The sequence below is a fragment of the Lepisosteus platostomus genome, chromosome 17 (assembly GCF_059453375.1).
Source record: "Lepisosteus platostomus isolate fLepPlt1 chromosome 17, fLepPlt1.hap1, whole genome shotgun sequence".
Classification (NCBI taxonomy): Eukaryota; Metazoa; Chordata; class Actinopteri; order Semionotiformes; family Lepisosteidae; genus Lepisosteus; species Lepisosteus platostomus.
In genome coordinates, this window is record NC_142627.1 from 26,108,045 (window position 1) to 26,122,664 (window position 14,620).

At 37.1% G+C, this 14,620-nt stretch overlaps 1 protein-coding gene across 3 annotated transcripts in view; it reads left to right on the forward strand.

Moving 5' to 3' along the window:
• smap1 (small ArfGAP 1) overlaps window positions 1-14,620 on the forward strand; it is a 96,117-nt gene that overhangs the window by 57,245 nt on the left and 24,252 nt on the right. The gene's annotated exons all lie outside the window — the stretch shown is intronic.

Consider the following 14,620-nt stretch of genomic DNA (forward strand, 5'->3'; position numbering starts at 1 on the left):
GCTGTTAAAATGTGGAGATGCCTCTGTCTTGCAGCTCAGTTAGGGATGTGTTCAAAATCCTTGTCTTGTCCGTAGTGAAATGTGCTTGCGTCAGCTTTCATCAATGTTTTATCAATGTAGGATATATGTTTTTTAAAAAAGGTTTCAGTCAGTATTCAGGGGTTATCTTCAGGATTTATTTCTTCTTTTTTCCCAGGTGTAATATTAATCTGGTCAGAGCACGTGGCAGCACCCACAAAAACAAGCTGTACAGGGATTAATATGATTCATTTTATTTTCAGAAGGTTTTATAACGAATGTGCCTGTTGATTTCATGACATATAGTTAAGGATGACAAATATTTTCTGTGCCTTCACATCTTAGAACTTTAGGACAAAACAATGGTTATGAACAGCAGTGTACACACTAAAATGTCTCCCTTCTAGCCCATTGGGTAATTAGCAGTGAATTGATCTAAGGAACCCATCCAGCTGTTTCTTGAAACATGGGACATGGGTGGACAGCTTGGTCCACACCCCCACAACACTTTGTGTAAAGGAGCGCCTCTTGTTCTCATTCTAGCCTGTTTAAAATGCATGTCTCTATATTTTTTACTTGAGCCTTCTTGCTCATGTTTCAGAGGCCTTCTGAAGGCCTTTGTCAAGGCCTTTGTGAATTTTGACTATGAAGAGTCAACTCTGTTAGTCAGTGTAGGACATTCCATTAATCATGGAAATGCATCAGATTGCCTTTCCGTTCACTAACACTGGAGCAGCAATATTTTTTGTAACATTTGTTACCAAAGATGTATACAATTTTCTAAACATGGTGTTCCTAATGTGCATTTGTAACTTAACATCCCTTACTTTAAATTGGGTTTTTAATTATTTATACCATCATTCTGTTTGGCTTTGTTTTTGCTTTCCTATATTGTCTGGAAGATGTAAAGGCTGTGACAACCTTAGTCTCTTTCAAAAGTAGCAATTTCAAGATGTAACATTTTCAAGATGTTTTCCCCAGCTCAGATACAGATTGCTTCTGTTGATTTCTCAATTATGGCGCAAGAAGTATGTTTGTGCATCCATGATACTATTTATGTTTGTTTCAGCTTTCCCAGATAAGCTGCCCATAATCGTTAGTGCTAGGCTTTTCACTTTGCAGTGTCTATGATAAGTTCACACTGTTATTAAATCGCTGCAAAGTTAACAGCTGTTTCCTCATGTTTTCAATTATTCAGTCATTATATTTGGCATTATTGATATGCAGTCTCAGAAGAGATGCCTCATGAAGAGACTTAATCAAGAAATATCACCATAATCTTGGGTTTCCACACTCTGCACAGGCTTTAAATAGGAAAATGTGTTTTTGCACATTCCTTTTTTTTCTCCATTCTGGCTGGGTGTCTGCGACATGACTGCAGCAGATGTTTACCTGGCTCGTGTTGTCACTGCTCCTCCAAAAGAGTATCTCATGTGAAAGGGTGTTTCCTTTTTCCTAGCTAGTACAGGAGGACGACCAGGTGTCCTGGCTATGAAACAGGTATTCAGGTGAGATGCTACTTTCCCTTAGGTTTTGTGAGCAGTTGGGGTAGATATACCAGAACTGAAAATTGGACTGTTTTTTTATGCCTGCAGTTTGTATGGGAGCTGCTTGCCTTGTGAAGTGGTGATTATTTGTATGCCATTCCTGTGAAGCAGATTAAATGCAGCTATGATTGCCCTGATAACAGTTGTTTACAGATGAATAACTTTTACTTCTGTAGACATTTTGTTATTTCTACCTTTAATACAGCTAAAAGCCTATTGCTTGAGAGAGCACTCTGACATGTATAAATTATATCTGGAAGGATGTGAGGAATCTGCTTATTCTTAATTTTTGCTTGTGTTGGTTTTGAAATAGTCCTGTGGTTATTGCCAAGTTAAGACAATCAAGACATTGCTAAGATTATCTCAGGACTACAGTGAAGTAAGAATTTAAAAATGCAAGTGGAAGTTACAAGGGTTTGTGGGACTGAAATCATTATGTCTTTTCTTCAGATAAATAGTTGTACAGTAGGTGACTGGTACAATCCACCTATTCATATAGTTGTAAATGGATTTTGTGGGGTCTTTCAAATGTCTGAATGAGATCAGAATAACATGCAATAAGCAACTGAATTAGGAAGATAGTCCAAATCCTTTGTTTTGTTATCTTTCTTAAATCACTTTTACATTGGCAATTCAGTCCCAATGCAACCCTAGATAGTGGTGACTTTGGTGTTACTGCATGTGTGAAAGCCCTCACCTGTGTCAGAACAGGGTTTGCCTGGTTTCGGCTGTTTTCCAACACATTCCTGGACATGAGACTACATGCCAAGACCGAGCTATGCTGATGAAATACGCATATTGTTACAGTCTAGTAGCTGTAAATTTCCACACCAAAGATTACAGAAAAACTCTGTGAACAGTTTTCACAGAGTTCAGGTCGACAGCAGGACAAATGCACTTTTAATTTTAGTGTTTCTCTCACTTTTTTATCTTTCACTATTTAAACCCACCATTTGAATTGAAATAAAAATAAAAGCAACACAAATGCTTTACGATTAAATTGTTTTACATTATTTCTATTGGCTGCATTCTTCAGTGATAAAGAGGGTGGCCTCTACCTTTGTGCATGTTTTGATGACCAGGATTGAGGCTAATGAAGCTGACAGTATGATGCTTTGCGTGACACATTATGGAAAAAAAAATACTCTATGGCTGTCAATGTTTTTTCCCTTCATATTTTGCTTTTAAAATATTTTGACGTGTTTTTAATATGAAACAATTTCTATGAGTGGGTAGGAAGTATATCTTTTTTTATTTTTTTGCTTAAGGTCAACTTAATCAGGAACTGAGCTTTGAATGTACAGTACATACAGTATATAGGCATTCCTGTACGTATTGAAAAGCCTATCAAAATGTTTCATGTACTGTAATGATTTAAATGAAACATATTTAAAGGCAGGTTGCTTTAGGAACTACTTACAGCATCTACTTTAACATCTGGGGTATCCTCTCTGATCAGAGAATTTTGAAAGTAAGCATCCATGACAAAATACGTGGTAGAGGATACGTGGCAGCCCAGTGTATTTAAAGCAGTGAGAATTGTGTCACCTAACCTGTGTACCTTCACAACCTCAGTGTGCTGGTGTGAACAGGGCTTTGTTTTCATTGTCTTACTTACTCTCTGACCCAGATGAAGATGCAATTTTAAAAGTCCTTATGCTTATCCACAAAAGGAAAAATAAGATTTTCATGATTATTCTGCTTTAATGTGAACTGACAGTGACAAAAAAGTAATCAGAGCCCTGTTATGTTGTCCCATTTTGTAAATTTACAAAATAATACATACACATTTTGTTAATCTTTATGTTTTATTCAAAATCTGACTGTTCAAACTAAAGACTATTATGGGTAAAATAATGTATTGTTAATGTAGTGTAAACTTCAGCAAATTCTAAAGAGAAACTGAAAAATATTGGTTGTACTGTATATGATTAATGACCTGTGAACTCAATAGTTGGTAGAAGCACCTTTTGCAGCAAGTCCTTTTGGATAAGTGTCCACCAACTTGGCACAATGGCTTGGTGCAAAGTTTGCTGATTCTTCTTTGCTCCAACTCTGTGACTTTGCTTGGGGATCTTTTTTCAATGGCAGTTTTCAAGTCTTTGTACAGATTCTTAATAGGATTCAAGTCAGAACAAGGCCACTCAAGGACAGATGTTTTTTTTCTCAATAATGGCTATCTTGCCAGTCGGCTATACAAACGAGCTTTGACTCATGGACATTTTCTCCCATCTCAGCCATTGAACTCTGTAGCTTTTTCAAAGTTACCTTCAACCTCACAGTGGCATTCCTAACCAGTTTTTTACTTGCTCTGCTGTTCAATTTGGCAGGATAGCCTGATATAGGCAGTGTCTGAGCAGTACAACACAACTTCCACTTTATCATGCTCACAGTGTCAGTGTCTTTGAAGACGTTTTATACTCTGTTGGTCTTTGCCTTTCTACAACTTTATGTCTGGGTTGTTTTGAACCCACCTTAGTCTTTATGCCTTTGAAATTCACTGACTGAAAGACCTTATAGAATCAAGTATATTCTGAAATCATCTAATTGTTGCACAGAAACAGAGGGCACACAACTAATTATGTGGCTTGTTAAGGTAAATTTTGTGCAACAAAATAAATTTAGGTTTGCTCAAGCAAGGTTTATGAAAATGTATGCAGTCATGACATTTCCATTTTTCTTCCATATTGATGATGATAATAATAATAATAATAATAATAATAATAATAACAATAATAATAATAATAATAATAATTGCTTACACTTATATAGCGCTTTTCTGGACATTCCACTCAAAGCGCTTTACAGGTAATGGGGACTCCCCTCCACCACCACCAATGATCTATTTATTTATTTCTTTTTGCTTTATATGAGTGGAACATGTTGTTATAAATCAAATATTAACTGGCACTTCAAAGTGCAAGCTTGATGACAACAAAAAGTGAAAACTGTGCAAGTCTGCATAGTTTTGCAAGGAAAAACTGTTGAAATTATTAAAGTAGATTTTTGTACTTGTTCTCCAAGTAACAAAGAGTAGATTTTTTGTATAGTGTAAAATTTCTTTCTCCCTTTGATCTGTTGATGCAAGTTATACTAAATTAATGTCTCAGATCTATCACTTTTTCTATCACAATATTTCACATTGTAATGTCTTATTTGCAGTGTTACGGAGACAATTACCTGCAAAGTTAACGTCAACCCCCTACCAGCGCAGTGACGTCAACCCCCTTCCCTGTGAATAACCCACTGAAGCTAAGCAGGTGTGAGCCTGGTCAGTACCTGGATGGGAGACCTCCTGGGAAAAAACTAAGGTTGCTGCTGGAAGAGGTGTTAGTGGGGCCAGCAGGGGGCGCTCACCCTGTGGTCCATGTGGGTCCTAATGCCCCAGTATAGTGATGGGGACACTATACTGTAAACAGGTGCCGTCCTTCAGATGAGACGTAAAACCGAGGTCCTGACTCTCTGTGGTCATTAAAAATCCCAGGGCGTTTCTCGAAAAGAGTAGGGGTGTAACCCCGGCGTCCTGGCCAAATTTCCCATTGGCCTTAACCAATCATGGCCTCCTAATAATCCCCATCTATGAATTGGCTTCATTACTCTCTGCTCTCCTCCCCACTAATAGCTGATGTGTGGTGAGCGTTCTGGCGCACTATGGCTGCCGTCGCATCATCCAGGTGGATGCTGCACATTGGTGGTGGTGGAGGGGAGACCCCATTACCTGTAAAGCGCTTTGAGTGGAGTGTCCAGAAAAGCGCTATATAAGTGTAAGCAATTATTATTATTAAGTTGGTGTTGATTTCTGTGATAATTTTGTATCTGATTAACACTTTCAAATAATTGGAAAACAGTCATTTGATGAGTCATTCTCTCTCTGCAGGCTTGCAAGGGTTTTTTTCCACTGCTTCCACAAGCTCTTGTATCCTGTACTCTTAGAAATTAGCCTGCTTTTGCTCTGGAATAAGATACATAACTCTCTAAGAGTTTCAGTTTACAGTTTCCTATTCTCTTTATACTTTTCTTTTGGTAGCAGTGTCATTATAATGGCATTTGTTTGGATCCTGTAGGATCAGAATGTCAGTTTGTTGTATCTAAGTACAAGTGACTGCTTTGTGTAGGAGGTTTGAATATACAGTGCACTCCCAGCCTGTTCACAACTGTTCCAATTTACAGATTGGTTGATTGCTCTTGTTTAAAAAAGTCTAAAAATGTAATTCTAATAGCATTGCAGAGAGAAAACACAAAACCTTAAAAGAATAATTTAAAAACAAAAGGGCCATATTTTCTATGATATTCTGGCATGCCTGATGATAGATTTTGACCATTCTTCCAGGCAGAAATTCTAAGTTGTTTAAAAACAGGATTACTGAAGGGTGAATAAATACTGAGACTGGCATGAATATTCTACAATACTCCTACCACATGTAATATAATGTGTCTTTGAGTTTTCTTGAAGATTATAATTGACAGTTACTGTTTGCTCTTTTCCTTTAATGTGTTTCAAATACCACTGCACAATCTGTTATTACATCAGCACATTACAGGTATTTTTACAGCCACAAAGGCATTAAACCTGCTTCTAGAAATGTTCATTCTTAATTAAGCTGTTGAGGTCCTGGATTGGGATAAATAATATGATGCAGCTCCCAAGAAACCCCTTCTCCACCTGCAATACTTTGATTTGAAGCAGACTGATGAGATCCTTCTTTATTGAATGTGCTAGACCAATTGCATCTGTGTGACAGACAAGATATTTTTTCAGTCATACTCCATTCTGAGTAAATATATAAGAACATTCTTCAGGCAGAGTGTAAAATATGACTTTTGTATTGGCCTTTGCATTCAGCTCTATTATGTGGAGTGTGCTTTTTCAGCTTTAGTTTTCCTCTTGTGATAATATATGGATAATACTGGCAGGTGATATTTTCTCTTTGAAACCTCTCCAAGGAGTAATGCATAATTAATGCTTAGGAGATATTTAAGACTTGGGCCAAATCAGTAACAAATGTCAGGCATGGATCATTGATTTTTTCCATTTGCATTTTCTTTTCTTTTTGGATTGGTTTAAATGGAATTTATGCTATTATTTGAACAAGCCATTCTTTATCCCCTCTACTGAATAAAGCTAAAATTCTTTATCAATACATTAACAAGTACTGTCTTTCTCAGATAAGTCTCTCCATGCATAAACAAAATGGCTTCACAAATTGTTAGATTACATTTTGTCAGTAACATCCAGATCGATACAGTGAGAAAGACTGTCTGTAATTTGAATTAATGCTTCATAAGATCATGTGCCACTTTTGTTTTGTTGAAGCTCTTTTTCCAGAACTGTAGCACTGAAATCCATCAGAACACTGCATGTACATTTTGTTATTAGTAAAGTTAAAGTGCACGTGCACGTTATCATTTAGCTATTAAAGTGAGAAAATGTCTGCCAAAGAACATGACAGAATTAACAAAGCACTGCTGGGGCTGGTTGGTTCTTGGGGACTCACTTGGCTTGAAGTGTAGTAGCAATCTTTTAATTGCTTAAAAATGTCTTTTATTAGGATTTTTTAAAAACTACAGCCATAAAACCATACATCAATTACTGACATTGTATTGATCACTAGTGTTATCAGCAAGAACTGTACCACTCCTGTCTAGTTCCATAGCCCAAATAATTTCATATCACGAGACAGGACTGAAATTGCTACAAAAAGGAAGGAAGGGTGTGGCTGCCACCTCATGTGCCCCTAATAGCAGGAATATTTCCATAAATTACATTATTGAATCTTTAAGTCAGAAGGGTGCTCAGTTTGTTATCATGAGAAATTTTGCCTGGTCCTATGGATAAGAAACTGCTTGGAGTCAAAGCAAAAGATTGAGATCTTATTTAATAATACCAAATGCAAGTGCATCAGTTTCACAGAATACCGTTCTTTAATTGCACAAACAGGATTTATTAAGATTTGTGGGAACTGTAAAGCAGTATTCCAGATGAAGCCCTTGATCATATCCCTTAAGGTGGATCAATCACTAAACACAAGCAGCATCTTTTTTTCCCAGATAGATCTTTAGTTTTAAAATTCTTTGAGTCAGGTGTAGTGTGAGAAATTGGTGTTGAGAAAACGTCCTAGATTTCATATTGAAATTGAGGTTTGTAAAAACCAAGAAATGTATACATAATAGGTTTAAATCAAATTGCAGATGCTGTGAGAAGAGACCCTAATGAAGAGTGACTATCTTGTCAGAGCATGTCTCATGATTATTTCTAACTGGCCTGTTTTCAATCAAACACATTACAAACAGGTTCCTAAGTAGAGCACACTTGTCCTGAGTAATGCAAAAATGAGCCCATTTCGTGCAGCTATTAGGTCTCAGTTGTGTTCCTGGCCAGTCACTTGGGTGCAATAAATGTGTTAATCAAGTTATACATAATTATCACATTTGTCTGCAGCAATTGTACGTATTCAAATGGTTTTTATTTTTTCAAAAGAGGAAAGATAATGATTTAGGATTCCTGTTCACCTAAAACTTAATTGTCAATAAGAGTAATTCAGCAACTCTTTCTTTAGAAAGAGTTTGTGCTGAGTCTTGTGTGGTAGTAACTGCATTTTGTACCTGTATATTCTCTGTTGATTTCTTTATCCACGACAAATGATTAGAGGCCCATTGCCAATGAAGCATGTGGCTTATTACATCATCTTTGCTAATGTGACCCGCACACAGTTCCATCATGTTATTACCTTCATTAGTGTTGAAAAAGTCAGCTGTTTTGCATTTGACACTTTGGCTGTGATGGGGCTGCATAATTACTATAATATTCTATTATATGTAGAATGAAGTTATATGTAGATAATGGGTCAAAACTAAGCAATTCCCTTGAAATATGAGCAGTTTCAGTGTACTCAGATGGGCTGTGTGGTCTTGATAATGGTGTATTCACAGGGCTGCTCATGCGTTGAATAGAATGATAAGGTTCATTGTTGCTGGTCATTTTTTTTCTCAGAAGTTAGGCAGTGGTTGTTAAGAGTCCTCTGACTGAAACCATGACTGCCATTCTGAACATAAGGGTGTTGTGTCTGTCAAGATAATTTAGAACTTCGGACAGTGACTTGTCTAAGAAATAAGCAAGATGCTTCCTCTTAAAGTTCACAAACCTGAGGTATAAGTTTTAAGACTAAATGAAACAGTGGTGTTAGACTGGTGTAAAGAACTGCTGTCCATGCTGGGGTTAGCACTGGAATAGCACTTAGGGTTCACTTGATTGGCTTTAATAGTGCTTTGTGCATCTGTACAATTCATTCCAAGTTGTTTTATGATAAATTATGTTTTATAATTATAACTTTGGATTTAAATTTTTGACCAAGATTTGGCTTTGATAATGCATTTTTCATTTTATCTCTTGCCTCTGATTATGCTTTTATCTAGAAGGCACGTCTTTTTGATTATAACTGCTAAAAAAATCCCTGTATTTTTTAATCAGAATTTGTAGTCCAATTTTGTTTTTTTCTACTTTGGCAGAATGTTTCTATGAAGAAATTTTAGTTCACGTATAGATGCTACAACTGATTTGTGGATCTGTGAGTTTCTAAAGCTTTTGGATCTTCTACATTTAAGTTTTGAGGGTCCACTCATCATCATGTATACACTTTAGATCTCGTTATTTCTAGAAGTTTAGATCTTCATATTTTCTTTATAGTAGATCTTAATCTGTCTGACTTGTTTATTTTATACTATGGCTTTAGTTGTTTTTCTTCCAGTAACCAATACGTTTCAGTGTCAAGCCGTGCAATTAATTCTTCAGCAACAAAAATGTTTTCAGAATGTATAAATTCAGATTTTGAAAACCATGTACTCCCTCTCAATGTGGATGATTACATTTTTATGATGATATCATATTTTATCTCTTCTGTAATAGTACCCTTGGTGTTTTTACCCACACTCAAGTCTAGGGTTGTTTTAAATAATTGTAGAGCTCTTGGGTTAGTGACACAATTTAATAATTAAAATAAACATAAATGGAGAACTACTAAATTTCACATTCTTAATAATATTATGAAATAGTACTTAAAGAGATACAATAAAGCTATGAAAAAGTGAAACAGGTTTCTTCTTCATTCTCAGTGAGAAAAATAACTAATTCCAGAATAATTTTTTTTAACGATACATCATATGATAAATTCTTCTTTTTTTACCTAATAAATATGTGGAACTGATGCCTGAAAATTGTCAGAAGTAATTGAGGAATTTCTCAGTTACTTTCAGACTAAAATGCATATCATGCCATTAGGGCACAAATTCTGTCTGTGGTTCTGCTATATCATGTCTTCTTTACTAATTACTCTTCAGGATTTAATTATGATCATAATGCAAATGAAATGAAATAGCCAGCAGCCATATCACTCTGCAGCGCACAACTGGCAACCCAATGAAACTAAGCAGGAGTGAGCCTGGTCAGTACCTGGATGGGGGACCTCCTGGGAAAACCTAAGGTTGCTGCTGGATGAGGTGTTATTGGGGCCAGCAGGGTGCCCTCACCTTGTGGTCCATGTGGGTCCTAATGCCCCAGTATAGTGATGGGGACACTATACTGTAAACAGGTGCCATCCTTCGGACGAGATGTAAAACCGAGGTCCTGACTCTCTGTGGTCATTAAAAATCCCAGGGTGTTTCTTGAAAAGAGTAGGGGTGTAACCCCGGCGTCCTGGCCAAAATTCCCATTGCCCTTTACCGATCATGGCCTCCTAATAGTCCCCCTCTATGAATTGGCTTCATTACTCTGCTCGCTCCTCCCCACTGATAGCTGATGTGTGGTGAGCGTTCTGGCGCACTATGGCACTATGGTGGTGGAGGAGAGTCCCCATTACCTGTAAAACGCTTTGAGTGTCCGGAAAAGCACTATGTATGTGTAAGCAATTATTATTAATTATTAATTATACAAATAGAGGTAGTTCTCACATTACACAGGGGATGCATTCCTGAAAAATGCTGTAAAATTCAAAACACGTAATGCATACGAATAGAGGGACTATTTTTAAACTAAATTATCATTAATGCTTAAAATATGAAGGGAAGACTGTTGTTACTAGTGGATGAACAATGTAAAAAATGCAGGAGTCTCATACACATAGGTGTATCTGGACAGGCAAGCTGTATTCAGTACTTTTTCTCTCTGTGAACATTTTAAATGCCACTTCTTTTTAAGTCTTGTAAATTACATTGCAGTTATCAGTCCATCCATTTTCTAACCGCTTTATCCAATACAGGGCCAAGGGAAAGCTGGATCTTATCCTGGCAAGCCATGGATATTACATTTTTTTTCTTTTTTTAGGGATTTAGCTGATTAATAATTGTAGAAGTTTATTTTTATCATTTTATGTACTTTATCTAAATGCTGACAATAGTTTTTCTTTTTTTTTTTAGTAATTTTTGTTTTTTTACAAATTCTTTGCATTGAATTTAATTTGATTTTTTCACACAATAGCTTAAATCAAATGGAGCTCTGTGCTTGTGTTTTGGATCATTCACTGCTGAAAGGTGAATTTTTGTCCTAGATTTACATCAGGAGCAGGTTTCTCTCTAATGTTTGCCAGTCTTCGCTCCGTGTTCCCATCAGTCAAGACAAGCTTCCCATTCCCTGCTTGAAACTATGCAAAGAGTCTAAATACTTTTGCAAAGCACTCAAAACAGGAGTGGTTCCAATCTCTTTTTAAACAGAACTAGTTAAGGTTTTACCAAAGTAATCACTTATTGATAACTTCAGGTTCAAATGCTACATACATCTGCTCTGGTTTTGCTGGACCTCAGAGATACCTTTGATCTAGTGGATCATGACATTTTATTACATTGTCTTAGAAACAGTCAGTCTACCTGGAAGTGTACTGAAGTGATTTAAATCATATCATACCTATTAAATAGACATTTTGCACTTGGGGTATCAAGCTAAGCCAATATGAATTGTGGTGTTCAGCAACATTTCATTCGAATGTTTATTTTCAATGTATTTTCAATTGCCTGCCATCTAATATAAAAACATGAAAAAGAAGCTTGATGATGTACTTGACTATAATCTTACTTTTCATTCACATATTGGCAAAATATACTTTAAACATCCTCTTAGAAATCTCATAATGATTATTTCACCCAGATCAGATTACTGTAAAGCTCTGTTTGCTGATTCCACTGCTCATGCTTCAGGCAATAGACAAAAAATAGAAAAAACAATGTAAAGTCACTTAATAGTGCAGTGGGCCACTACTTGTGGGATTTTGCAGAAGGGATGTGACTCTGTTCTTACAAGAGAAAATCAGTCAACTGATAATCAGGTTGGTGGAGGTGTAAAACTGTCTCAGTTTCATTCAAGAATATCCTCAAATGCTTGATTGGGTTCACATCTGGTCACTGACAAGGCCATGACATATAGATGACATTAGTGTCTTTCTCATCAGACTATTGGGTGACCACACATGCTCTGTGGATGCGGTTGTTGTCATCCCACCCGGCAGGAAAGAAATGCTACAATATGCATAGGAATATAACTCGTCTTTCTAGTTCAAAACCCTGTCTTTTGAAAAAAAAAAGCAGATTCAGAGAGAGATGGCTGTGTAATTGATTGTATTGCTGTACAATATGTAATTTTATAAATCTTAAAGTGCAAAAAGACTAACACTTGTCAGGCCACTTGCCAGAAGATTAAGATTGTTATATCAATGTAGAGTGGGGCGATTGCTATAGTACCTATGATATAACTAATGTCATATGGAACGCCAAAAAGTTTGTAAATGAGAGGAGACCTTTTGAACAATCTAGCATGTTTAGTATTTATTTAGTAACTACATTATCAGAGGATCTCATCCAGGCATTTCTTGAAGTACAACGGTATTGGCTTCAACAATATAGGTGGGTTGTCTATTCTAGATTCCCACAAACGTTTTCCTGTCCTCAGTTTTAAATACACTTCTTCTTAGACGCCATATAGACGTCTTCAGAATCAAAGGTTGAAGCACAGACCAGAGGACACAAATGGCAACTAAGGAGGAAGAACATGTAAATCTCAGAACTGGAGGTACTTCTTTATACAAAGGGTTGTGGGAGTCTGGAACAAGCTACACAGCCATCCTGTTGAAGCTGATATCCTGTTTTCGTTCTAGAAATCCTGGAAGAGATCCTCTGATTAGTTGGCTACTAACAAGCAAACAGGCTAAGGTGCCTTGAGAGAGTATTCACTCACCCTTAACAATTGAAAATATTATATTGTCACGACTACAGTTTTTAATGAATTGGAAATATTTTTTCCCTTGCTTCACACAACATATACAACAATTTAAAAATGAAAAATGAAGAACATAAAAACCTTGTTTACTGAAGTATTCACATCCCTGTCAAAGTTTTGATTTTTCTTGCATATGTATCAGTTTTGGGCATCTTAGATGTGTGGATTTTTGCCCATTCTTCTTTGAAGATTTATCAGGCTCTGTTGAGTTGGATGGGGAGTATCGGTGAACCGCAGTCCTCAAGGGCTTCCTTGGTGGGATTCAAGTATGGGTTTTGGCTGGGCCTCTCAAGGACATTCACCTTCTTGTACTGAAGCCACTTCAGAGTCACTTGGACTGTATGTCTTGGGTCGTGCTTCAAGGCAGGTGTTACACTGGTGATCAGCTGTGTTCAGTTCATACCAGGCATTACAACTTTGCATTCAGGCACCAAGTCACAAGGTCTGCCGTGTGCCTTCTTGTTTACTCCAGGCACGCTATTAGCTTACATCTAGCCACTCTCCCATAGAGACTAAATCTGTGCAGTGCTGTGGAGATTGGTGGGCTTGGCCAAGTCCTCCAATCACAGCCAGAGAACTCTGTTCTTCTGTCAGGAGCAGTGGTCAGGTTCTCGGTCACTTCTCCGATCAAGGTTCTTCATTGCTGATTGATCAGTTTGGGAGTCTTGGTGGTTCTGTATTCTTTCCATTTGAAATGGTGGACCTGACTATGCTCCTGGGACCTTTCAGCACCCTACAGTATATGTGTTTGTATACCCCTCCCCAGATCTGTGCCTCTTCACAGTTCTTTCCAGCGTTGTATAGACAGTTCTATTGTCTTAATGGTAGGATTTCTGCTCTGGCATGTGCTGTCAACTCAGGGACCTTATGTAGACAGGTGTATTTCTGATGATAGGTGGACTCCTTCCAAGTTTCAGTGTGATCTCATAAGGAAATTAAATGCACCTGGGTTCAATTTGGAGTGTCATAGCAAAGAGGGTGAATACTTATCAAATCAAGACATTTCAGCATCTTCTTGTTAATTACATGTAAAAAAACATTTCATAATCTTTGTTCCATTTTGACATTATAGTGTAATTTGTGCAGATCTGTGACAAATAAGGTTTAAGTTTGTATCTTATGCAACAAATGGTGAAAGTCCAAGGGTGTGAATTCTTTCTGATGGTACTGTAGCCATTATTATGTTATTAAAACCAAAACTAGCTACTAGAGTATAAGTGATAATATCTCTGTTGTGCCTAATGAGGTGTTACAAAACTATTTTGCCCACCAGGAATGTCTACGATATTCAATGCTTATATGTATAAGAAAACTAATTCCAGTCAAATGAAGACAAACTTTGTTCTGTTCATTTGCTGACAGGCTGTTCCCAATCAATACTAACTGTGTTTATCTGAATTGTGTTAGCTAGGGCAAACTCACATGATCTGCACTGTCCATGGAGATATGCTGCAGACTTAGCGGCACAAATCCTTGCAGACTTTCTACCCTTAAGTAGCCTAGGATACCACACCTGCAAGCAGCTAATCAATATGACAGCAGCCTGGCGAGTAATCAATAGCTGCTGGATTTAGAGCTTTTTAAGATTCTAGAATTAGCTGAGACTGTTTCCCAAGTGCTCCCATGTGTATTGTTCCTTGGCCTCTTATCTTTGACTTGAGCAGTACTTTCAAGTTTGCATCAAAGGCACCAGGCTTTTTTATTTCAAAATTGGAACCAAATATGCAATTAAAGTTACCTAGAATCTACCGAATTTGCTATACACCTGTTTTACTACAGTTGAATCACACACTTTGTA